This window comes from Nymphalis io, chromosome 7 (genome assembly GCF_905147045.1).
Source record: "Nymphalis io chromosome 7, ilAglIoxx1.1, whole genome shotgun sequence".
Taxonomy (NCBI): domain Eukaryota; kingdom Metazoa; phylum Arthropoda; class Insecta; order Lepidoptera; family Nymphalidae; genus Nymphalis; species Nymphalis io.
The window spans coordinates 10,237,029-10,264,476 of record NC_065894.1 but is presented as its reverse complement, the minus strand read 5'-3'; the positions used below and the strand labels follow the sequence as shown (position 1 = coordinate 10,264,476).

At 31.5% G+C, this 27,448-nt stretch overlaps 1 protein-coding gene across 1 annotated transcript in view; it reads left to right on the top strand.

Moving 5' to 3' along the window:
* The first annotated feature begins 2,573 nt into the window (after nucleotides 1-2,573).
* LOC126769437 (disheveled-associated activator of morphogenesis 1) overlaps nucleotides 2,574-27,448 on the top strand; it is a 121,083-nt gene continuing 96,208 nt past the window's right edge. Inside the window, exon 1 of the mRNA XM_050488240.1 lies at nucleotides 2,574-2,789. The gene's annotated coding sequence lies outside the window, so the exon portion shown is untranslated. The remainder of the gene's footprint in view (nucleotides 2,790-27,448) is intronic.

Below are 27,448 nucleotides of genomic sequence, written 5' to 3'. Positions count from 1 at the left end.
CCTGTAATTACACTGGCTCAATCACCCTTCAAACCGGAACACAAAAATACCAAGTACTGCTGTTTTGCGGTAGAATAACTGATGAGTGGGTGGTACCTACCCAGACGAGCTTGCACAAAGCTCTACCACTGTGACTGTGACGTAACATTGCTGTTTTTTTTTCAGGCGACTTTTTTGCGATAAGCGCGTTGATTAATTTATATTTATTATATCCAGTTTTTTGGTTTGACGCACCACGTTTTTCACTTATATTAGAACGATTATTATAATATTATTTTATGCTAAAATGGATCAGTACTTTCACGTGACACAAATATTCTACTGAAATCGACCTTATGTTACACCTTATGTTATATTATATTTTAGTCTTTTTATTCCACGTATAATACAAATTAATTTAGTTATAAGGGCATAGTTAGTTAAATAATATGAATTAACAATAACAACTTTACTAAGGCACGGGATAGAGCCATAGTAGTAAATAAACAACAATTACCTACTTGCTCTTATGCCTAAAATAAAAGTGTATGTAAAATATAGCCACTAAAAAGATTTTCAAATTACAAATAAACTTCAATTTTACTAACGTAACTTATTCAACTATTTCTTAAAAGCCAACCTTGATTTTTGAGAAAGGAAATCACTTTTTTACGATTTTGAAAAGATTACTTGCTAAAAATATTATTTGAAGACTTGGTTATTTTTCATGTGAGACCTTATGTATTTATTTTTTATATTTTACTACATCAATTTAGCAGCTTATATAAAACTTGGTTCCTTACCTTCCTTCCAAATTTGGTGAATAAAAATAGACTCCCAGAAAAATAGCTGTAAAATACGAATACATGGATAGAAGGAAGTTAGAAATATTTAATTTTTGTCATTCGGCTACGGTATCCTAAACAGGTGTTATATATATATATATATATATATATATATATATATATATATATGCAAGCAGTATAAACTAATATTATTAATCATTAACTAAATAAAATATATAAATAACAACTTTTCTCATACAAGCACAAATTCTTGAAATGTAAAATTTTAGTATTAAAAAATGTATAAGATAACGGATTCAGAACGATCGCAAAATGAAATTCGAACAGTTCGGACTGTGTATGTGGTGGTTTAAATAAATTATAATATAACATAAAGATAATCTAAATCTTTAGCGATAAATTCATCCTCATACAATCAAATAAATTTTCAACCATGTAGATAGTGGTATACATTAAATATCCACCAAACCGCAATGGGGCAGCGTGGTTAATAAACTCTACTCTATCCGTGGAGGGCCGTACCTGTGGAACATTTGCATGTTAACTTTATACTAGCCAAATCCACTAAATAATATAAACATTGATATGAAACTTGAGTTACCTATTTGAAGATTCACCAAAACTAAAATGCTTATGTCGTCCTTATGTCAATGACTGAAGACTAATTTTTGAATGATTTGGTATTTGTATGGTTGCTAGTAAAAGGCTTCAATGAAGACGCGTAGGCAAACTGCTTGAATGCATCTGTAGATCATGACTCCACCCACCCACGTAATGTCATTGAAGGATTTGGCTTTACACTTAACCGAGATATTTATTACGTTTTTCTTTTACATTGCGTCGTAAGAACAGTTTTCAGTCACTTTGTCGGTAGTAATCGCAGTAATGCACATTGAACATTTTATTTTTATAAATTCCCGTAAGCTAATATAAATAACATAGTAGTAACTTACGGCAGACAGCTTCATTGTATATTTATGATGAAAACAATAAAAAGGGCCCTCAACAAGTAGAGGGGAAAAGCGACAACAAATCATCTATTGTTGGTGGTGTTCTTTGTATTTTTGATTATATGCCGTGTACTTATAAACATCTACAAAGTAAAATACATAAGTAGGCACATAACTAACTGAAGATAAAAACATTGGACCTTTATTCTACCAGCTATCTATGTTGTGCTAGCTAAAACTGTATTTCACTAGTAAATTATATCTGTTATTTTTTAACAATATAAAATTTTAATAGTTTCATACGCTACTTTTATATAAAATTAAGATACTTTATACAATTAAGGCTTTCGTGTATACACCGTGTACACATAAATTCCATCACTTATGTAGTAAGTAGATACGTACATATATATTTTTTTTATTTCTAAAACAATATTTTTATTAAAACATGTCTCAGTGAAAAATATTTTTTACTTTTAACATTATATTTTAAAAACAAATACCATATTTTAATAGTATGGTATGTTTATATTTTTATTGCAATAAGTGTTTGTACAAAACTAAAGTTTATTTGCACAAATTTATCTTCAAGGATATTGTTTATTGAGCTATATATAAAGCATATATTTGTAGTAAATATTAAAAAAGATATATATTATAAATATGTTTGAATTTTATACAATTAAAAAAAATAATAGGAAAGTGTATGATACACGGAGTTACTGTTTAATTTGTTTCATTAATCTGTGGCTCGTTGCACCAGGAACAAGGAAGGAAGGATGGGATCGCGGGCGAGACAGGGGTGACGCAGTGAGCATGCGTCGCACAAGGGCGGCTGCGCGCAGTCGCCACGCGCCCGTCCTCAAAACAACATGGCGTGCCGCGTCCCTCAAGGACACATTTGACAGTCCCGAAAAAATATAACCAGCTGTTGTTCATCCATAGTGCAGTATAATAATAATAATCTGAGTGGGTGTGTTATTTTCAGTGCAGTGTGTAAAGCATATTTATCATTTGGAATACCGGCGTTTTGAACGCCAGTTGTTTTCATAAGGTAAGTAAAATCTAATAAGATGTTTAATCATTCAATCGGTTTATATTTCGGCGTTGTGTGCATGTAACTATTTATTACTAATATTTGATGCTCGACTCTACCCCTATTTGAGCTCTACTTCGCCAACCCCGTACACGCCTATTGCCAAAATCTGACCCTCTTTAGTTCCCACAAATTTGATTTCCTTGCTTTAATAAATTAAATTTTCGTTTTCTGTCGTCTCTTTAAACACCGGTTCTTCTCACTAGAATCTACTTTCGAACCGGTGATAGTTTTACATTAAACAAAATTTTGTAAAATGACAATTTGTAAAGCCTACTTGAATAAAGTAGTTAAATTATATTTTGTTTGTGATTTTGAAGAAAGGAAATGAATGTTAATATTTAATTGATTTAAATAGGTTCACGTTAAGTTTATTATTCTACTTTAATCGTAACCAGGAAAATGTATATATAAATATTCCATATAAATAGTCACAATGTTAATTATTTACAACAGTATTTAAGCTGAACATTTTATTCGAAAAAATGCTGAATATTCAAGCAAGGCAAGCGATGTAACACGCAAAGTAACTGCTGACGTTAGGAAAACATTAACACATAAACCAAGAGAGCTATTAATGCGATATTGTGTGTGTATATGTGAGTTATTTATATAAATAACTTATAAAATAATAATAGAAATCAAAATAAAAAAACGGTAAAAACGAAATTACACATGCATTTTATTAATAATGTATTTTATAATACTTATAGGTATAATTATCAAAATATTGTTTTTTTTAAGTCGTAATAAATATAAAACGCCACGAAGCCAAATAATAGAGTTCAATATTTGTATGATTTTACAATAAATGTTCTGTAGATGAAAATAGTTTCAATTTAATCTTTTATGTAAGTCGAAGTCGTACGAAATATTATACAAAATGATTATTTTACTTAGGTAAGTAATAAAAGAAATGGTCTCATTCAGCAAACGAAACACTTAAACTGAGGTGATGAATAAATATTTACGATTCTCGTTCTAGTTTTTAAAATGACCAAGATGTGAATCACTTGTTCCTGGGATTCGTAATCCAATGTATAAACAGATAACACCTTCCATCCATTCCTTAACATGATTTCAAAATATAACCTATGACGAATTCAAGTGGATTAACAAGAAATAATGATTTTCCAACGTTTTCATAGTTCTATACATGTGTGATGATGTGTTCCTAAATCTTTTTGGTTTATTTAATGAAGAACAATAAATTACGCAGCAGATAAAGTACTCGTGTGTGTGCACAAATACAGGTGCATTCTCATAATTCGATAATTAAGTGATTTCAGTTACGGGATTGTTATCACTGCAAACTGCCAAAATTGGGGATGCTACTGAGAATTTATTGGCAGAAAATCCCAATAACTTTTTTTTTGTCCGAAACGGGATTTAAATCCAGGACAGATCTGTCTTCAGCCGCCGTATGAGCTAATTACTACATCAATATTGCAGTACATGTATTTGGTAAATATATGTATCTGACGAATTTAATTGTTCTGAATAGAAATTATGATATTTCAACGTTATGTATTGCCTGTATATACAATTTATCGTGCGATGACACTCGGAACTGATAAGATGGTGTATTGATTATTTTGATGGTGTAGCTGTAGACAGGTATTAATCGCTCGAACTTCAAAGTTACTATTTATCCTATCATTTGAAATATACCATTATTTAGTTTATTCCCTGTATTTGTATCAGATGATCATATTACCGTCTTGGCTTATCTCGGCTAGCGAATTGCGCACGCCATATAGTGCACAAGTGTGTGCGCAAAAACTAGTGCTCTCTCTATTCCCTAACTCTAATAGTGTTATAGGGCGGTAAATCGTGGATTAAACTAAACAGCCTTTGATAAGTAGCCTGCTAACACTTCGAAAATTGCTACAAATAAGATTTTTAGAAATGCAATCAAAATTCAATACACGAATTACAAAAATGATTAAACAGGACACAATTGTTTTTTTTATATAAACGCAATCCAAATTATGCTAAAGTATCGCGAGTTTTCAGCCCTTAATACGCTCCCCTAAATCTGGTACTGCTCACATATGCGCATAATCACACTCCGATGTATGTTAATAGGATTTTAGTATTTTACTTATTATTAAAACTAGCCTCAGCATTAAATAGAAAACTGTTATCACATGAGAATTAATTTAAAACTGAATGAGTTGAGAACAAAGATAACGCGCTATAATTAAGTTAAAAATGTTTGTTAATTGAAGTGTTTGTTAACAATTTATAATAAAGGAAGGAAGAAACAAAAAAAATATATATATTCGGTAGTCAGCTTGTGGAAAATTGGTTGCAAATTTTTGTTTTATTCCTTCATATAAATAAGTAGATATAAAGCTATTTAAAATTATAAATTGGATGAATGAAATCACATAGTACTGCAGTAAGAGGTTGGTATCGTTATAAATAATCATATTTACTATGATTCATTGTAACCACTTTGATAATCGTGTCTCAGAGAACGAGTTAACGGAAAATTAGTATTACCTATTTTAGTTACACAATTGAATTGGTTAATAAAATGTTATAATTTTTTTAACATTGAACATTCAATTCTATTTTTTACATTAATTTGCATTCAATGGAACAAAAAGTTTAGCTGTTGAATATATATTCCATACTATTACAAATAAATGATTGATTGCTCAAATTAATCATGTAGATGACTAGTATTGTATATACGGAAACTATTTTTAAACATGATGACTAATTCTTACGATTCATAGTATCATACTTATAGCGCAAAAAATATATGTTCCGAATATCTCTGTATAACTGTTCATAATGGTCTCGCATTATATATATATGTAATATAAAATATATATACTTACTTATGTATCTGGAAATAATCCTTAGAGTGATTCCTATTGTTTATAATTTTTGTAAACTGTATACAGATTACATAACTAACAATGTATGAATTGTAATTTTGTTCACAAAACACGACACCCGCTGAGCTTTGTTTGGATATAAAAATTACGTAATAGCTAAAAAAATGCGAACGTTAATACTAGAATATAATGATGCCTAATGAGGGTATTACTTATATGATTAAAAGGAAACACAACGTTGACTCATCTGTACAAAGGATGCTGAATAGTGCATCTAAGGTTTATTCCGACGGAGACATTAATAAACTTGGGTGCATGCCAAACGACAAGACATCCTTACATAATACCATCTAGTGACACCATAAAGTATGGTTTCGTATATAAACGGAACATTTAAACATATTTATTAATTATTGCATAAGCGTTTTTTATTATTAAGATTCTATTGTGAGGCTAACGTAATTATTGTTTAAATAACACTCATCAGATATTCTACCGCAAAACAGCAATACTTGATATTGTTGTGTTCCGGTTTGAAGGGTGAGTGAGCCAGTGTAATTACAGGCACAAGGGACATAAAATCTTAGTTCCCAAGGTTGGTGGCGCATTGGCTATAAGCGATGGTTGACATTTCTTACAATGCCAATGTCTTAGGGCGTTTGGTGACCACTTACCATCAGGTGGCCCATATGCTCGTCCACCTTCCTATTCTATAAAAATAAAATAAAAAAATAAAACTGATTTTAAAAAATAAAAAATAATTAAAATATTTTAAGTTTTCACAAAAACTATTATGAATGAAGTATTGAATTTTTACTAAACAAGTGTCTTTTAGTTTTTATTTGTACATATGTGCATATCAATGATTATATAAATTATACATGACTATAAAATATATTGGAAATGTATTTCATGCAAGAGATACTGCATAGTTCTCCATTATTTGTATGTATGTTGAGAGATTGGTGCTCATAATGATTATTAAAATCATCATTTATTATGCAAAGATATTTTTTTAATCAAGTGTATAATTTTCTATAAGCTGAAAAAATATATACAGTAACCGTTATTTATATTTTTCGCGATTTAGATACAATAAGGATTATTGTTTACGTTCCGTGTCAATATCAGCCCCTAAATATGCTTCATCTAAATAAATGCCTACATTATTGAGACACAGGCCGGTTCGCCAGGTCTTTGAACCTCGAAATTCCCCTCCAGTGTTTAAACTGCTATATTTAGAACTGCACGTTCTTACCAAATTGGGATGTTGTTATTACTTAAAATCTAGGAATCCGTTTATTACCAACTTTGATAAAATTATGTTCACTATGTTAGGCAAGTGGTAACTGCTAGGCTATTATAAAATACGCTCAGCTATTATGGCATACAATATTGACGAGACGGCTCACAAGCGAGGCATACTTTTAAAAGCATCTATCACGTTAAAGTCACTTCCAGCAAATCGTTTAATAATGCATGTTTTGTACGCGTTGTCTTTAAGGATTATATTATCATTCCTAAATATAGATTGTCAAGTCTTCATAATCATCTGCATATATAAGCGCTGTGCCTTGTATCAATTATCTCTTTGTTGTTCGAGTTGAATAATTCTTTACGAGCGCCACACGCATCTTAGTCAAGAGCGAGACAATGCGGCGAAACAAAAAGATTTAGTTGAGAATATAAATCACATATTCCGCCTCTGTACGGACTATTACTTGATCTCGTTCGTCGATCGTCGGGACTGCTTTTTATTTGAAAATCGTTCTTGCCTCATTGTATCCTACAGATGATCTCGCGATCGGTCGTCTTTTTGCAATCCTACTGCCTTTGCGATTTCTCTTGTTGCCGAAGTCGTGATTGGAATAGTATCGGTCTTACTTTAGAACTATTCGAAATGTTCGAATATGTTTTTGTTAAACATTTAAACTATAGTTATACTTTTTATGGATACTTAATTGAAATAGACGTGTAATGTTGCAAAGAGATTAAAATATTTTGGTGATCGATATAACTACATGTTGTAAGTGATTCAACAATTGATTAACGCAACGTTTGAAATATTAAAAAATCTATGTGTCTCTATTTCTAATCCAAATGATAATGCAGAAACCTTAAAGGAATTTAAAGCGTCATATTGTTTCCCTCATAAGGTAATGTAATAGGAAACGACAAACGTACTGGCATATAGAATTTCATTACGTCTTAAGTATCAATTTTCGTTCCTCGTGTTCAAGTATGTTTGAATCTAACTATACTGTCTCTTTCGACTACTGGAGTCGAACATTTGCATTAAAAAGAAGCATGTATTATATTATTATGTCGAATGTTAATTTATTTTTTTGTCGCTATTTTATTATGCGTGTAAGTGTAGTGTCATCGAAATAATTTTGTCACATCCGTTATTATATCCGCTGACAAATCATTTGTATGATTAAATATTTTATTAAGTCATAACTAATTATAAATTATTGTTAGTGTGTATCATTTTACTTAATGTGAATGTTCCTCTGCTGGGTCAAGGGCTCATGTTCTCTTAAAGAGAGAAATCTGATGTATCAGATTATCACTACATACAGGTTTCCTTAAGATGTTAGTGTCTTTCATCAACGAGTATAAGATCAGTTATAAACAAAATATTCATTAAGAAAAAAAAGTGATGTTTTCTCGGATATAAACCCATTAATACCACCCACCTCAACCATATGTTATATCTATTGGTTATATCTCAACCTCGATAGCGCCAGCGCCTCCTGTCGCTTTTCTTTCTTTTCTTTTAACTTCTGTCATCAGAAATAACAAAGTTAGTTAGGGAGGTGAAGTGAAGAGTTGCTTACAAGATTTTATTTGAAATTCAAACAGTTTCAAGCCTGAGATAAGATTAACCAACGAGTACAAGCCGACCAGTTGAAATAAATCCAGTTAATCCTTCCGAGAACACGTGAACTCGTGCTAATTGCGTTACGTACGTGTTATATCTGAGAGAAGTTGCAGGAAGCATGCTTCCATATGGCTATCACTGCACGTGCATTAAAGTCTCCATATCAAAATGATTCTAATCTTAAATGTCGCAACGTTCAGAATACAATGCAGTTATCACGTTCTTTGATACACGTTGTACACCACCTGAGCAGAGTAAATACAACTCTACAGCATTGATAATAAGAAATACAATTAAAAATGTTTTCGTGAGCCGGTTTTTTTATTCAGTCACTGGCGCCACCGGACTTACCAAAAAAGTATCGCTATCAATGTATATATATGTACGAAACTAGGTGATTGATCTTTTATGTTTTACCTTTCTCGTCTACGTATAATAATGTAAAGGGAGAAAGTGTGTATGGGTTATCATCTGGAAATACAAGTTTGGTTTAAATAATTTTTAGTAAGCACCATAAATATTTTCAGGATAAAAAGTAGGCGGAAATGACGTATTTCATACAAACTTTTGTAACCTGCTTGAAGTATTGACTAATATGTAGATTATAGGATCCTTTATTTCGAAACCAAAGAAAACTATAAACAACTAGTAGTATTAATAAACTTTATCTGCTGGTCTGCTATCATCGTGTTTAATAAATATATTAATTTATATTATATAATTCACACTGAAATTCGACCACATGTAAATTCCATCAACCCGCATTGGAGCAGCGTGGTGGAATAAGCTCCAAAACCTTCTCCTCGAAAAGGGAGAAGAGGCCTTAGCCCAGCAGCGGGAAATTCACAGGCTGTTACTGGTATTTAATTAATGGTACTTATGCTTATTTAATATGGATAAATTGCTTACTTTAAGCTTGTTGAAGGTATTTTTATTTATAGGTACTCTGATTATGATATTAATATGTTTTTTTTATATATGATCCGTATATGCCTTGTTGGAGCTTGGTAGCATTGAAGCAAAAACAACAAGGCTTATAAACGATAAATAGGATAGCGTCGTCGCTTCGAATTACGAATATACTGACTAGTGTTGCGTTAACACCAGTTCAATTCAACTAATTTATACAGGTTACGATATGTTTCCGATTCAATTTCAATTCAACTTCAACTGTTCTATTCATATTCGTATCAAAACCAAATCGATACGATGTTAGCATGTATCGTGATGTTGAAACATTTCTTTATTGTTAACTTTTATATATTAAATAAAATAATACTCAACCGGATAAATGGCGACGTTTAAGTCTCGATTCAATAGCAATAAAGTGACAAAATTGTTTTTTTAGAATTACTCCTATGTTTGCGCGTGATTCATACGCCAAGTAAACTCAATGGAATTAAAAAATATTGAAACTTTCACAATCAAAATTATAATGTTTTAAATGATATTGATTTGATTTTTATATTAAGTCAATTTAAAGATTAAGTATTATAGAGTATATGTACAATATATTGGTAATTAGAAATTAAATAAAAACATAAAATGATACGACTTAATAATTTTAATGCGGATTGTTTTATAACATGCAAGTCGATAAATTATTCATAATTTCATGTTCAAGTAATCTTAACAGTAAATCAACTGGAACGATGTAAAATGAGCAATATGGAATCAAACAGCTGTGTGATTCACGCAGCTGCATGTTTTTGTTGCGGCAGGAAGCGCCTGCGCACCGTCGGGCTTAACTCTCACTCTCGCAATCATTGCCGCGCTAAAATCGAACGGTCTAACAAAACGATCCACCTGGTATATCACTTGTTACATTTTGCGACAAACTATTGACACTTTCAAAATATTTATAATATGAAATAAACGATGAACCATATAACCTTATAAATCAAAAATGTTAATTGAATATGGGTAATTGAATATGTAAATATTAAATTGGTTTTTGAACGAAACTTTTATTCGCCAACAATTCTTAACAAATGACGATATTAATGTTACCTAAACCTAAAAATGGCTTGCAAAATTTCAGCTCGATAATTTGTGTGGAACCGGTTAAGAGTACAGTAGCATATGACCCAATCATATTAACATGTGAAATTAAATGAAAGCTTGTAAAACAGTACTATTATAATAAATGAATATATTTCGTTCGTTTTAAGTAAATTAGTTTGATTAAAATATTTGCATAAAAATGTTATTATGTAAAATGTTTGTAAACAAGAGAATTAGCATACTTCTCTATACGATTATATCGTTATCAGGATATAAAAGCCAGAATGTAATCGGTTTAATATTATTACTATCGAGCTGTGTTTATTGCGTGAGGAATTATTTTAGCCTAGGTTGTGGTCTTTAGGTACCTAGGTTATAGTTTAGCAATAAACACATGTGCATTAGTTGTAAGATTATACACCGTTAAAATATAGTAATAGCCTGTTAATGTCCCACTGCTGGGCTAAGGCTTTCTCTCCCTTTTGAGGAGAAGGTTTGGAGCTTATTCTACCATGCTTCGCCAATGCGGGTTGGTAGAATACCATAATTTCAATGAAATTAGACACATGCAGGTTTCCTCACGATGTTTTCCTTCAACGTTAAGCACGAGATGAATTATAAACACAAATTACACAAATGAAAATTCAGTGGTGCTTGCCCGAGTTTGAACCCACGATCATCGGTCAAGATTCACGCGTTCTAACCACTAGGCCATCTCGGTTAAAATATATATAATAATTAAAATGTATATATACATTTTAATTGATGTAATTAGTTCTTCTTAGTTTTTATGAGCTGTTTTTATTATAACTTTATTGTCAATGCCAAAGTGTCTATATAAGGTATGAATATGTTACCATTTAGCGCCTGTATAATAGACAATAGAAACAATCATTACTGTACTTATTGCTCTCAAACGTTGACAGGTAAGTGTTTTTTTTCTCTATTTAATAAATAAAAATATGTTGGACATTATTTTATTACCACGTCTCAAGTTAAAACTGAACGCATTAAAGATAAATACATAATTTTATTATAACAATATAATTTAGAACCATAGAGATTTTTTTTCATGCAGGATATAGAATATAGAAAGATGAATTGCTGAGGTTATTGCAACTTCCTCTTCGCAAATATTCAACACAAAATTAACAGCCTGTTAATGTCCCACTGCTGGACTTCTTTTAAGGAGAAGATTTATTTGGAGCTTATTTCACCACGCTGCTCCATTGCGGTTAGGTCGATATATGTGTGGCGGTTTTCAGTGAAATTATACAAATTCGGGACGTCTCGCGATGTTTTTCTTCAATGCTGAGTACGAGATGATTATGAACACAAAAAACCAAATTAAACGGTGCTTATCCGGATCTAAACCCGATCGATATTCTATCTCGGTTCTTTAAATAAATTCTTTTATTCAAATTATTTCAATACTATTTATTATTATTATTTCATGAAAGTTCTTTTAAAAGTTTTACCAGATCAAGGTTTTCTTACACCTGTAACGTTATTTAAATTAATGATAAATTTGCAAAATACTAACGATATTAATTATCTTTTCTATATATGGTACAGCCATTTAATAAAATACATTGTTATCGTGAATTTATAATTACATTTAATTTTATTGCTCAATAGCAATAGTAAGTTTGAGGCTTTCCTCGTTAAACTACTAAAATTTAAATTTCGAACCCTTTGATTCTAACTGTAAATCTGAACTGAACTGGACGAATTACTTTTTGCTAAAAAGACTTAGATTGATTAGGAATAATTTGGTATTAAAGATGTATTGACTTAGCTGAGTTGGTAATTTGGGGTACAAGTTTATCTTTACTTCTCGTGTTACAATGTTAGTTGCTAATCAAAATTATCTACATATATTATTGTGTATAACAGTAACAGCCTGTGAATGTCCCACTGCTGGGCTAAGGCCTCCTCTCCTTTATTGAGGAGAAGGTTTGCAGCTTATTCCACCACGCTGCTCCAATGCGGGTTGGTGGAATACACATGTGGCAGAATTTCAGTGAAATTTGACACATGCAGGTTTCCTCACGATGTTTTCCTTCACCGTCAAGCACGAGATGAATTATAATCACAATTTAAGCACATGAAAATTCAGTGGTGCTTGCCCGGGTTTTTAACCCACGATCATCGGTTAAGATTCAAGCGTTCTAACCACTGGGCCATCTCGGCATTATTAAATTAGTTAAATTAATTAAACATATAAAATCGTATAAGATTATTTTTTTAAGCGACGTATACATATATGTGACGTGACAGGTGTGTACGGACCTTAATTCATAAAACATTTAGTATAGATTGAAAGAGAAACTCGAGAAAATAATGAAAGACGTTTTATTGTTATGTTTTATATCAGAAGGAAGCAACATAATTTGGAGAAAGGGGACCGATAGTATGACTTCAGAATAATAATTAGTTTAACATCCTAGTACGATACTACGACTTGAACGACTAGTGAGGTCGATAAGGTCTATCGATTGTTAACATGTGTCATATCGATAACATGACATGTATTAGCTTAGTCTGTGATAAGATCACGATATTTATAATATAAGAGAAAGTACAATACGATATTTTTGTTCAGTGTCGATACGTATTTAGACTTATTCATGTCGGACAAAATGTTTGGCACTCCATTTTTGAAATTTTAAATCGAATAAAAAAGTATGTTACAATGAATGAGTGTATTGTATCGGCAATTAAAATGACCGCAGGCGATATTTGTACAAAGGAACAATGCATTACATCATGCTATAGCGATGTTCAACATTTATACATAACCATGCGTGCATTTAAACCTACTTATGGAGTGGTCATTGCTTACCTGCTAATCCTGCAATTTTAACATCGAAGCTGGGACATGAGATATATTTGGATTTGCTTACCATAGTCTTAAGATTTATTCATAAATATATGTATATTTGCTGAGGTAAAAAAAAATCCTTGTACATTGAATACTAATAAAATAATAGTTATATTATCGCCATATGTGATATCGTGCAAATTATATATAATATATAATGACCCCCCATAGACATAAAGAATATAAGAACTATTAACCCTCTCCATAGATCGCAAATGCACCAATAACTTTGGGACATTTGGACATTTTGTATTAGTGCCTTTAGTTACACTGGTTAACCGTTTCAACCGAAACACAACAATACTATGTAATGCTATTCGGTGGTAGAATAGTAATAATAATACATCTTAGTTACCAAGGTTGGTGGCGAATTGGCGATGTAAGCGATGGTTAACATTTCTTACAATGCCAATGTCTATGAGTGTTGGTGACCACTTACCAACAGGTGGCTCATATGCTCGTCGGCCAAACTATATTATAAAAAAAGAATATGTGATGAGTGGGGGGTACCAACCAGAGAGGCTAGCACAAAACCTTACCACCAAGTGAGGATTCAAGTGAATATAAAAATAGATATACACTACACATTTTTTCACCTCCTACAATATCTTAGTGTTGTAGTAAGAATATAATTTAAAATATTATATCGATAAAGAACTTTCACAACCCTGTCGGTGCTGTTAAACACGGCCACGCATCGAATGCACAAGATGCAAAACTAACCCGAAGGCCGTCAACTACGTGCCCATCGAAGGGGGTCACAGACGACACGGATGTCGAATGCGGGCTCCGCTCCGATACCGATATTAACCTGGGAAATTGTTGTTTCAATTATTAATATTAAAAGAAACAAACCCTCTTAACAAGCTCTTAACTTAATACGTATTCGAAAACTATTCAAATTTGGTACACTAGATTTTATAGTCGGTCAAATGGAATTCAGTAAAAATTTAGTTGATTTGAGACGTTTGACGCGTTTTATATTATTAATAATAAAGTACATTATGTTTAATTATAAATTTATATTATTTCAGTAAAATGATGAAAGCATTTTTATATTCAAAAAAGAAACTTACTTTTTCAGACCTCGTGTAAATGAGAACGCATTATCTAATATCTCTTAATGTTATGTAACAAGCAGCTCTTACAGGAGTATGTTTGAATAGCGTTCCACATGATTCTGATAAATATTATTGTAGATGATAATCTGCTTGTATGTGAAAGATTTATTTTATTAGATCACGCTTCCGAAACTATAAACACACAGCAGTGACGTACCATAAATAAAATTACGAACGAATTATGTTTTTATCAAGATGAATACAGCGATTCTTGCATATTTTATTAAATCTAGTAAGCGCATATCTTACAGAGAATAATCGGAAATCTATGTACAGAATCTTTGTTAAACATGAGAGGATTAACAGGACATTTTCTATCATGTTTTCTGGAGTTGATCATGATACTGTTTTTATTTTAAGTAAACTATAAGTAAGATTTTTTTTGTTTATATTTTGGCTTGTCCAATCATTTACACCATTCATGTATGTCTGGGACGAAATGTTGTCAAAACATAATCACTTCCGCCTTCGGAGACATACCGGATTTAAACGATCAATGGCGCTAATTAGAGAGTTATATCTTTTCAATTATTACATAAGTTTAAATGTAATGGACAACTGTTATTTAGACGTTTGACCGGTTTGATTGGAGTACCAAAACTGAATATTAAAGAATTGATGATTTAAAATATTTTGTATTTTATTCAATAGGAGATTTCAAATATCCCAAATATTAGTAAGTTTGTTGTAAGTCAAAATCTCAGCTCAAAGTAGCAAAAATGTCAACATATTTTCTACAATGATACTTTATTCTATAATACGTTGATGTTAGACGACTGACTTATATATCTTTTAACCATACGGTTATAATACCAAAGTCATGCGTTAAGGTCGAGTTAGGCCTCGGTACGACAATAGCCGATGGGATCGGAATCGAACCTACGACTCTTTGATCGCTAAGCTATCGGTATTCCATTGGGCTATTGACGCTTTGCTTACCATATATTTCTGTTTTGATATAGTATATTAATAAATATAAAGAATAACTTTTTTTTGCTGTTTTTAAAAAACGACGTTTTTAACAATTAGTAAATGTGCTAATACTTAAGTACGTACAGTAATATGAAAGACAACACACGGGGCTATACTTGGGAGAGGAATTGATAGAAAGCTGGATACAAGCTCTTTGTTACTGCTTGCTCGTTAATTGCACCCTACGAGTCTTGTTTAGTTGTTCAATGAGAGGTTTTTGAATGTGAAAGTCCGTTATTAGCTATTCGATTTACTATTTAGCGCGATAGGTATCTCGTGACGAGATATTCCGCGTTGATTGAGTGCTATCAAAGCTTTGAATATTGTTTTAGTACTGAGATACAGGCAATGGAAAAAGTTAAGGTGATTTTGAATCGAACTTCCTGAGTAATAAATAATTGGCTTGAATTTTATTTATAATTGTACATAATTTTAGAATTTTTTATCTGTAAGATTAACTCGTTGGTAGAGTTTTGTGCAAGTCCTGGGTAGGTTTCGCACTCTTATTATATATCTTGCACAGCCAATTTATATGAGTAGTGGTGACCACTTACCATCAGATGGCCCTTTTGTCAGCCTATCTTTTTTAAATATAAAAGATTTCAAAAATATATGTATGATCTTCTGTATAAACAGAATAGTATTGGAGCATCATGTTGGAATAACCTTCAGTTAAAAATAGATGGGAATACCAAAGTTGTTTCAAATTTATTCATTATCTGTTGAGGCAGATTAAATAAAATAAAGTTTTCAATATAATATTAAAATAGTTATTTTTTTTGTATCCATTATGTTTTTTATAAATTTGTTGTTATTTTGAGCAAATTTTAGTACTGGTATAAAATAATATAATAAAAATATATATTGAAAATTGTATACTGGCCTCTGTTGCTACACAACATTATGCGTAAAATTTAAATTGTTTTTACTTGCATAGTTCTAGTAATGCGTGGCAATAAAAAAGTTTTTTAAAGATCTAAAAATATTGTAAAATATTGGTATTATACCTTGAAACACAATTACAGTTCAAGCAATGGCTTAAAATTATGGCTTAAGAAACATGCACAATTTATGAGTCTTTGCTCTATTTCTTCTTTAAGAAAAGGTTTGTGTTACTCTAGTGTTGTCAAATGTTTTGATTTATTATTATATATTTCTTGCAAAATATGATAAGGTACAACTTTGAACTTTAGGGATATAAATAACTGTATTGCGATTTAAAAAATTGAGGATGTTATGAAGCGTATTTTTTAATAATTTTGTTTACTAATTACGCTGCTAAACCAAGAAAGAAATCTTAAACATTCTATTGAAGAATTGAAACATACTGTTGTGTTTTCAAAGATTTCAGTTCAAATTATTTTATACATTGTGACATTAATTCTTGTTAATTATTAAATATGACCGAACCCGACAAAGGATACTTCGTGCATTTAAAAGATAAGCTATATCTATTTTTTATTTTCATTTCACATACACGATTGAATGAGTTTCAGTCCATTATATAAAATATATATAAATAATTCTAAGCTGCCGTTATATCAAATTAAGACCGATAGTGCCTAAATTTACCGGAGAATGGTATATATATGTAATTATCTTCCACATTAATGGATCTTTTAAAAAAATGTAAATGTGACCTTGAAAATAAAACGTCGGCAACCCTGGTTGCTTTGCATGTGCATGTTACAATCGCAAACAATGGGTGATTGAGAGTGTTACTGGCGTATGCTCGACTTGCAAGGTCGCGGATTGATTTGTGACACCCACCCATGACTTTGTTTCAGTCGCTAGTTGTAGGGTATGAGATTATAAACGAATAGCGGAATGATATATATCTTACTAAAATCCTGTACTATGCCTAAGCTCATCTGGGTTGGTACTCTACTGAGTTGTTCTTTCGGTTAACAATTAAAACCCCTACATGTTTATTTTTGCTTTAAACGGGCAGAAAGGGTTGTGGAATATGAGACATAGCAGTTTCTTTTACTTCCATTATTCAGGCCTATTTAACAGTCCCAGTCTCAATGGGTTTTGAAAACAATTTACAATCCAAAATGCATGTTTGTTTGTGTGTACCTATCCTAGTTTTTTATATAAAAAACTCACACATGAAATATATCTTTCGGTATGACCGTATCCACTACATACAAAGCCCACTTACTTAATATCAACTGTCACAATCGTTGTATTATTGCTTCATATAAAGTACATAGTAAAACATTTGAATTGTAAGGAAGCTTACGCTCTGTATTATCGTGTTCAACTTGGACGTTTTAACATATGTACTATGTACCTACTGTTTGTTAAACTCGTTTCGCCCCCTAGTTGATGTTATTACTGTCAACCAAATCGATTTGTTCATCCTACGCTATAATAAACAACTCCGAATACGAAATCTCGGTTGGAAATCACATATCTTTAATCCGTAGTATGTACGTAATTTTAATAAACTTTTATTATATAATATTTTTCCCTTTTGAATTTGATTCCTTTGTCTAGTCTAAGAGGAATGAGAGAATTAAAAAATAAAAATGTCACTGTCATTTTCTCATAGACATCCTTACATCGTCATTGCGCCACCAACCTTGGGAACTAAGATGTAATTTCCCTTATGCCTGTAGTTACACTGGTTCACTCACCCTTCAAACCAAAACAAAACAATACTATGTATTGCTATCTGTTAGAATATGTGATGAAGAGGTCGGCAAATCCTACCCAGACTGGACCTACCACTAATTTTCATATGATAGATCAATTGAGTTTGTATTGTCGAGTTTCAGGAAAGATATATTTTAATACATACATTATTTATATAAACATGTTGCACTGAATTAAACTTTGTAAAATCTATTTATAATATTATAGATTTTATAACTATAATTAGCTTGTTCATAGTTTGAGCACTACTTAAAAAAATAGTTTTTTAAACTTCTATTTTATGATTATAAAAGTTTCTATAACTTAATAATAATTATAAGAAATAAATTGTTCGTTAATTAAATTCATAATAAATGATTCTTATTAAAATAATTAAATTGAGTAAAATGTTTTTAACCATCAGTAAGTTGATTGGTTTATCGTTTAATGGCTTTATTGCAAGAAATAAACCTTTTAGCGCTTGAATATTTATATGACCACAATATATTACCCGCATATTCTGATTGGTTCAATATTATTTAATAACAAAAATATCACTAAAGCTATGATTTTACTTAATGAACTAAATATAAGGTATGTACCAAGTTCGTTAAAATTTAACTAAATGTTTTTAATATGTGACTGATAATAAACTTTTCAAAATTTAACTGTAGTATACGAAATGAATTTCAAATTTCTAACAGGTACAGGTTTTATTTACGTTTATAATAAATACGTATAATGAAACGATAAAGGTGTCTTTGCTTAAAATGTCTTCTAAAATGCTTATAAGATTTTATTAAGTATAGAAGTAAAGGAATCGGTTTACTTGGTGCTAGCGCTCTGTGAAATCCCGCCTGGGTATCACTTATAATATATTCTACCGCCATACGTCAATGCTGAGTATTGTTGTTTTGATTTAAAGGGTGAGTGTGCCAGTGTAAGTACAGGCACAAGGATAATATCATAGTTCCCAAAGATGGTGGTGCATTGGCGATGTAAGGAATGGTTAATATTTTTTACAGCGCTAATGTACATGCGGTAGTATATGTTTTATTTCATTTAAGTACCTGTCTTCCTAACGTAACTTACGTAACTTTATTTTTTCCTTAAATTGTCTACGTTTCCTTTTGCGTCAGCTACAGTATTTGATTGCCAGTCAGAAGCAAGTGTCCTCATGACCGGAGTGCGTCTCTTCTCGTTACCTGTCTGAGCACGTGTGAACTTGAGGACGAAGTGCGTGGATGTGACACCACTTTACAAAAATGTTCAACGGCAAATCATTGCTACGACACTCGGACTTTCTCGTATTGTCTGAAAGGCGCGAAGTAATCATATTATATGCAAAGTTATAATTGTTTTATCGACACATCCAATCTAAAATGTTTATAGCTTACTTAGCTGTCATTTATGGTAAGGTTCAATTGAGTCCAGTCATATCAGCATTTCAATTAAAAAAAAAACTAAATGTCGCTTTGAAAATAACCAATTCACCTTTCGAAAATAAATTATAGATTAAATTGTTTTTTTTTACAATAGTTCTAGAAAAATAATTTAGAATTTTTTTTTATAGTTTAGGCGGACGACCTGATGGTAAGTGGTTACCAACGCCCATAGACATTGGCATTGTAAGAAATTTTAACCATTGCTTACATCGCCAATGCGCCACTAACCTTGGGAACTAAGATGTATGTGCCTTGTGCCTGTAATTACACTGGCTCACTCACCCTTCAAACTGGAAAACAACAATACCAAGTACTGCTGTTTTGCGGTAGAATATTTGATGAATGGGTGGTACCTACCCAGACGAGCTTGCACAAGCCCTACCATTTATAATAATAAATAGTTCGCCTTAAGTTCTTTGGTTATTGTGAAAATTAAAGGCGTTGACGTTGTATTGAAATATTCGTGTTGTCGAATTACTTTGACCTTTTTTTTCTTTTTTTCTCTTTTGTTTACGCTGGAAAAACGCATTACGTGTTTCCCCCACGGGAACAGTGGGGGGTATATGGGGCTCGCCGTTGTCCGAGGCGCTGAGTGCGCCCCGAACAACGGAATACCCACTAAAAAACCAGCGGTACCCTTTCCGACATAACGAGGACGACGCTCTGACGGGCCTCCATTCTCTAGGGGGATTACCAGGGTACTGAAAACCCCCTAGTCACGGCACGCCTATTGTGGCGGAGGGAGAAGGTGCGCATAGCGCCTCATTCTTCTCCCCAGTCTTCGAATTACTTTGACCTAACAAGTTACATATTTTATATAAAAGACCTCAAAGTTCAAAGTAATGTCAATAGCTGGATCAATTGTTAACAGATATCAAAACTTCTGAGTGATATATACCTTAGATAGCCTATTCCGATCGAAGAATTCAGATATAAACAAACCTTAGATTTACATATTCCATGCGATTTGCTAATAACTCTGCTTGTATTGTACACTACAAACAGTTCTTGATTAATATATCTTTATTTATAACATAACACTATCAACATAACTACTTATATCCACTTGACTTAAAAATTATCGATAATAACTTTGCCGACATTCAAGACGCCATTTTTTCGCTAATCCATAGTGAATATCGTAGAATATTCAAGATCTCGACCAATTATATCGCGCCAATTCAATGTCAAAATAGTTTATTTTTTGTTTACTTCTCCTTTGGTTGGAATAGTCTATAGGTCTAATTCACTTGCCCACGCAATACAGAAATCATATCAATCAATCAACGACATCTATCGGTATTTGGCTGTAATATGTACTGTAAACATAAACATCTAACGAAATCACTTGTTTGTTTATTATAGCCACTGGATCAAATTCCGACTCTGGTCCTTCGGGCCAAAAAATCGTGTAACACGGCAAGTAATACTAGCCGGTGATGACAGCCCGCGTAAATGGGGCAACCCCGAGGCCCGCACCCGGACTGGCCAGGCCAGTCAGGAAGAATCAGCTCTCTCGAAATCACTTGGGACATATTGAAAACTTACAGTGATACGCTATATTGATGCGTATATCCTTTGAATGTTATAACTTTTATAATCAATTTCACGAACGTGCTCTGCGGCGATTTTCTTCTTACAGAGTAGCCCTACTGTACATATGTAATCATATACTAGATGTGTATGTGTATAGATAGTAATGTCAACTTTGTATTCATAGTTCAGTGTTGTCTTTGCCCTCGAATCATGTTTCCTTTTCTGTCAGCAATAGTGGCTCATTACTTACTGTAAAGGCTCTTGACACGAGACGGCGCGTCTGCACTCCTCGTTACCAGTTTGAGCACGTGTTAAATCGAGTACGTCGGAGCGAGAGTGTTACTAAAAAGAGTTTTAGTGCCAAAAAATTTTGTTCAAGATTTTTTTTCCTTGCCTTCGTGTTATGTTTATTTTAGATATTTATAATTTTCGAATGTAAGTATGTATGCGGAAGCGGACCCTGGCGTTACTAGGCCGGGAAAACGCTAGGCAGATGAAGATAATTTTCGAATGTAACACCTTATATTATTTTATTTAAAATCGTTTTTAATTATATTTGATAGTATAGAATTCGATACGTACAGTCAGCTTCATTAATTTGTATACTTTCACAGCAAACTAACTGCCCATAGTTTTATGATCATTAATTTTACTTTATATAACTCCTAAATGAGGTTAGTATTTGACCCAAAAGTAAGCTCACGCATTTGATATAAAAATGTATAATATACACTGAAGTATTTGGGTTAAAATTGTGTGCTGATGGTTTTTATTTATAATATCGAACCGGTAAATGGTCAATCTGATGGTAAGTGGGTACCACCAACCATAGACATTTTTTTTTAACATTAACATCCTTACATTAAACATTCCTTCCATTGCCAATGCGCGATCAAATTTGGGAACTAATAATTTAAATTATATATATTTAAATAACATTATTTAAATTTTGTTGTTTAGAATAATAAATATTTTAATAAAAAAACAAATCTAATTGTATATAAAATGTTCATATTTTTGCGACTGACTGCACAACGTTATTTTTTGTCAATAACTCATATATAGATCATTTATCATAAAAGAGAAGGAAAAGCCTGAGGCGGCACTTAGAAACAAGGTCTCCTACGATATTGAATTATGTAAAAGTTATTTTACTGCAATCGATATGATAAATGACAGGTAAATATTTATTAATTATCTTTGATTTTATTGTATATATTAGTGTCTATGAAATTAAAATACAATAGTAATTTTTATTGGCCACTAAATACTTCTTAAAGTCAGTTGCTCCATTGCACGTTGTATTACATATAAGTTAAAAAAAAAGTCAAAGAAACTACGATATGCCGTGGTGATATTGAAATTGTTTCACAGCTTGTTGACAGTAAAGGGGAAAAACTAATAATTCCTTCATGGCTTTTCTTATAAGTGTTGAATATTAATTTTATTACTTATATTTCATTGGTTAGAACTGACTAGGCTATAATTATATCACTGGATGTGAGGCGCGGTCCTCACTTAAGATGACGTAAACATGAAATAGGAGTGTCCAGTATCTATTTGTACTAATCACTGGCTCGCTTATTACAACAATAACACTGACCCTTGAGCGGAGTGTCATAATTGTGGATATATTTAAAAGTGCAGTTATTCTTAAAGACTATTATATTAATCTGTGGATATTAGTTTTTTTTAATAGAATACGAAGGCGGACGAGCATATAGGCCATCTTTTGGTAAGTGGTCACCAACGCCCTAAGACATTGGCATTGTAAGAAATGTCATCCATCGATTACATCGCTAATGCGCCACCAACATTGGGAACTAAGATGTTATGTCCCTTGTGCCTGTAATTACACTCTAAACCTCTTCCCCAAAAAGAAGAGGCCTTAGCCTAACAATGGGACATTTATAGGCCGTTCCTAATTTTTTTTATAGAATATATGAATTACAAAATAAAATACAATAAATATTACCTTAAAATCACTAATCAACGACTGATCAGTAATGAAACCACAAAATCACTATATTGGTGTATAATAGTACTTAAAGTAATTTTGTAACTGGCGTCCCTGTCGCCATCAAACTGAACTTAAGGTAAGTTTTGTTGTGGTTTTTTCCCGGATTTACGGGATATTAAATTCTTACAATTCTGATTAGTTACTAATCAGAATTGTAAGAATTAACACATGATCGCTTATATTTTAATGCAGGTCATAAACTATATGGCATTTGTTTATATGTTTGATTTTTTTAAAGGCAATGTCGCAGGATTTTTTTTTTGTACAACAAAAGTTCGGTAATTTTTTTTTCATTTGTTTGTCAAAAGTTTTTGTTTTTCTTTGCTAGGTCACAAGCCATTGAAGAGCTTTATATAAAAATGTAAACATATATAAGAGAAGACAAATATGTTTTCATTAATTTTGCGAACACTAGTCTACAGAAAAGTACGCTTGCATAATAAATTCTTAATTAGATAAGTCACAGTAAACATTTTAAATAAAATATATAATTTTATTTCAATTTATTTTTCAATACTCAATTAATCTTTATCAAATAATAATTTTAAGTGATATCTCTGTTTATAAATTGCCATTTATGCTTTGGAATTTCGACCAGTAGTTTTAGAAATAAAACATGTTTGAATAAACTCATAAAAAAACGTGGGAAGTGCGATATAATATACGAGTATTGGTTGCACAGTTCGGGCGGATAGATAGCACTGATACTGATTGTAGTATATGTTTATAATTATCGTTTAATAAAATGGTAAATTGTATGCAGTAAAACTCTAATTTTATTCTTTTAAAGTCTGCACTAGTATCAATGCCCGAACGTTATATTATATTATCTCTGTCTCTGTTTCGGCCAAAAATTCTCGAGACAATTGGAATTATCTTCGGATTTGTCTTCTGTGTCAATTATAACACCGTTAGTGGTAATACTAAATGAGTAATTATATCGAAATTAAGTCACTAACAACGAAGAAGGACACCTGCACTATTGTGGCAAATGCTTTGATATGTAGTCCAATATTAATAAATCCAACTAATGTGTAGCTGACGATCCTATTAATTCAGATGATTTTAGACGATGATGATTACTCAATGTCCAATGAGAGAGGCATAAATAAATAAATATTATTGCTTATAGAGTCAAGTCTTCTAAGGAATGCCAACATGTTTTGATACTAGTATCGCATTGCACTATATAAAAATAGATAACGATCAGCAGTTAAGTATCATGAAACAGTTGTATGATGAAAGACGATACAACTTAAAGGGATATCACGCAGAAAATTTAGTTTTTTGTCCTATTTGCGACGGGCTATTATCGGGATTCGGCGAAGTTTCGTGTTGTCATGGCATGTCTCGCCAATTAGTTCGCGAATTATTTGAGCAACCTTGCATAGCCATTGCTTCGCTGTCGGTAAATAAACGCACATCAAAGTGCTTCGAAATTTAAACCAGTTTCACTCATCGGAATGGGCTGGAATTTGTGCATTTTTGTGCTGGTGACAATATATAAGCAAATATACTAAATACCGAAATTGTTGTTAAAAATTTCCGCCAAATTAAATCGTTGATTTCATAACAAGTTTTTCATATTAATATATTTTGAAAGTATTTTCGGCTCGGCCGAGACTAAAAGATCATTTGTTTGTTAACCCGTAAAAGCCAGTTATATATATATAGAAAATAGGCTGTCAGTCCATCACATCAAGAATTTCGATAAAAATGACAGGATAAAAAGTAAGTCCATGTACGTATTAATCTATCCCTGTGTTTCAAGACGATCGGTTTAGTCATTAAAGCGTGAAAGCCGGATAAACCAACAAAGTTTAACACTTTTTATATGAATGAGGATAAGGATATCATACGGTATTTAGTTTTTATATTTTAGTTAATTAAATGGCCGTTTAGTTCACAAGCATAACTAAATAAGTCCAAATGTTAATTTGATAAATGTTGCCAAAGCACGCTCGAACGCTTCCGTGTGCTTTTTTTTGAATATTTTAAAGCATTTGATCATGATACGATATTTGAGTTGGAATGTTATTTATACTTTTTGTTTTAAACTTGATGGTGCATAAGTGATACATATAAAGCTTTATTATTTCGTTATAGCTGCAAAACTGTTTTATATGATTATCAACTAAACTTATAAAGATTTAAGGTCTACGATTGTGAATTTCATCAATCAATGTGATCTTTAGAGAATCATTTGTTTAAATTCATTTTGTGAGAATACTACACGTTTTCCTTGCTTGTCAGCTCCATATCAAAATACGGACATGGCTATCACAGAACAAAGCTTATAGAAATGATAACAACGCAAATGTAAAATAAATGTGTTAATAAAATCCGTATTAATTCTTATACATTTTTTTTCAATACCTATTTAAATAAAGTGTGATATTTAGCATTAAAAAACCTATCAGTCTTGAAAGTTTTAGACGAGAATGGCCGATACTGAGATCAAGATAACATTAGGATTTTACATATTATGTTAAAATTTGTACTATAGCAATACATTCGTTTCTATTAATACATTATAAAGCACGGCACACGTCTTTTTTCATGCGAAGGAATCGACTCTTACTCATCAGTGTTGCCATTTATAAAATTAAAACAAAAAAAAAAACAAACTAGTATCATTATTAAATGTATATCAATAAATATTAATCGTCATCTTTATACTATTTTCATTGGATCTTTGTTCTTATAAATACGACAAGTAAAAACTCGTCCTGTCTTATATTTCATGTTAATTTTGGATCACATTGTGTAGGAAATAAAATATACAGTCTTACAGATATAGTCCATATCGAGCTTAACAGCTGAACTAAAGGCTGTATATGTATTTATATATAATCGATAGTTGATATGATTCAGCTGTTTAATATATGTCGTGATGATGACAACATGACTACTTTTAATATAATATACATAATTGAAGTATGAAGAAATTTATGTTTGCAATATATTTATCTCATGTATGTAGACTTAAGCCTGGGAACGGAATTGTAGTGTTTTATATTATAATATATATATTTTTAAGTCTGCGTGTTTATTCGTGTCCACGCAAACTAGATCTGTAATTTAATAAAAAAATAAAGTGTATGTAACATGTGTATAAACTTAACCTTTTTTCGTTAGAGATATTTGACTAAAATTTTACACATAAAAACCTTGCACTAAATATCGACCATGAAATTTTACTTTCATAGTTTTTTTTAAGTAGTCTTATAAGACTTTAACGATCAGCTCTTTGACTCGTAAACATGTTACCTTGTAATGAAGAGATATTTTCCCTTCATCCGTGCACTCAATGTCAAACACACATTTCGTTCCATATATTCTTTCTCATCTTAATATCTTTTGACATGGAAACGCACTTAGTCTAGTTACATTTCTGTGTTAACTCGTAGTGGGTAAATATTATTTTATTTTTAGGAAATGGAAAGGATGAAAGTTATAGTTAAAATGCAATTGTTTTTCTTATGTATACTTATTTGGATAATAAGGATTAAAATAATGTTGTGAGGATTTAATTTAATATTACATTTATTTTATTTATAACTACTAACAAATTGTATTTCAAAATTATAAAAAAAATGTTCTCGTCTGCGTGATTTTTGAGGGCCAAATGTTAGTTATAAAAAAGAAGCCTATGTTCTGCTTTCAGGTACAAGCTTGCTTCATACCAAATCTCATCGGTCCAGTTTTTTAGATGTAAAAGCCGAACAGACTGACACACAGAGTAACTATCGCATTTGTAATATTCGTATAGATTATGACATTATTTTATAATATATGTAAAAACAAAACAAAATGTGTTTTTAATTTGTAAGTAGATTTTTAGGACAGCTAACTGGGTATTAACACCAATGAGGTTCAACCTTTTTTAATCAAAACTACGGAACCTTAAACAATTTTCATCTGTTTATTATTTCTTGTGATTAACATTTGAAAATGGAAACGGTTGCTTTGATAGTAAGAATTTAATCAGTAATGACGTCATATAACGGCTGGATGAGCAATTTATTCCGACATAAGCCTTTCACCAAAACGTAGCGTGTTATGTTTTAGTTTAATAATAAATACGTCGCAACGTAATAGCAATTAAAATTGTATGAATTGTTTACCACGGTGATTAGTTATCGGTTATTTTATAAAAAAAATATAGCATGACGATAAATATAAAACTTCCGTTGCGTATTTCCTGACGCATTGCTGTTCCAGCAGTTTGTACTACAGTAATATTCAGTATTGAATAA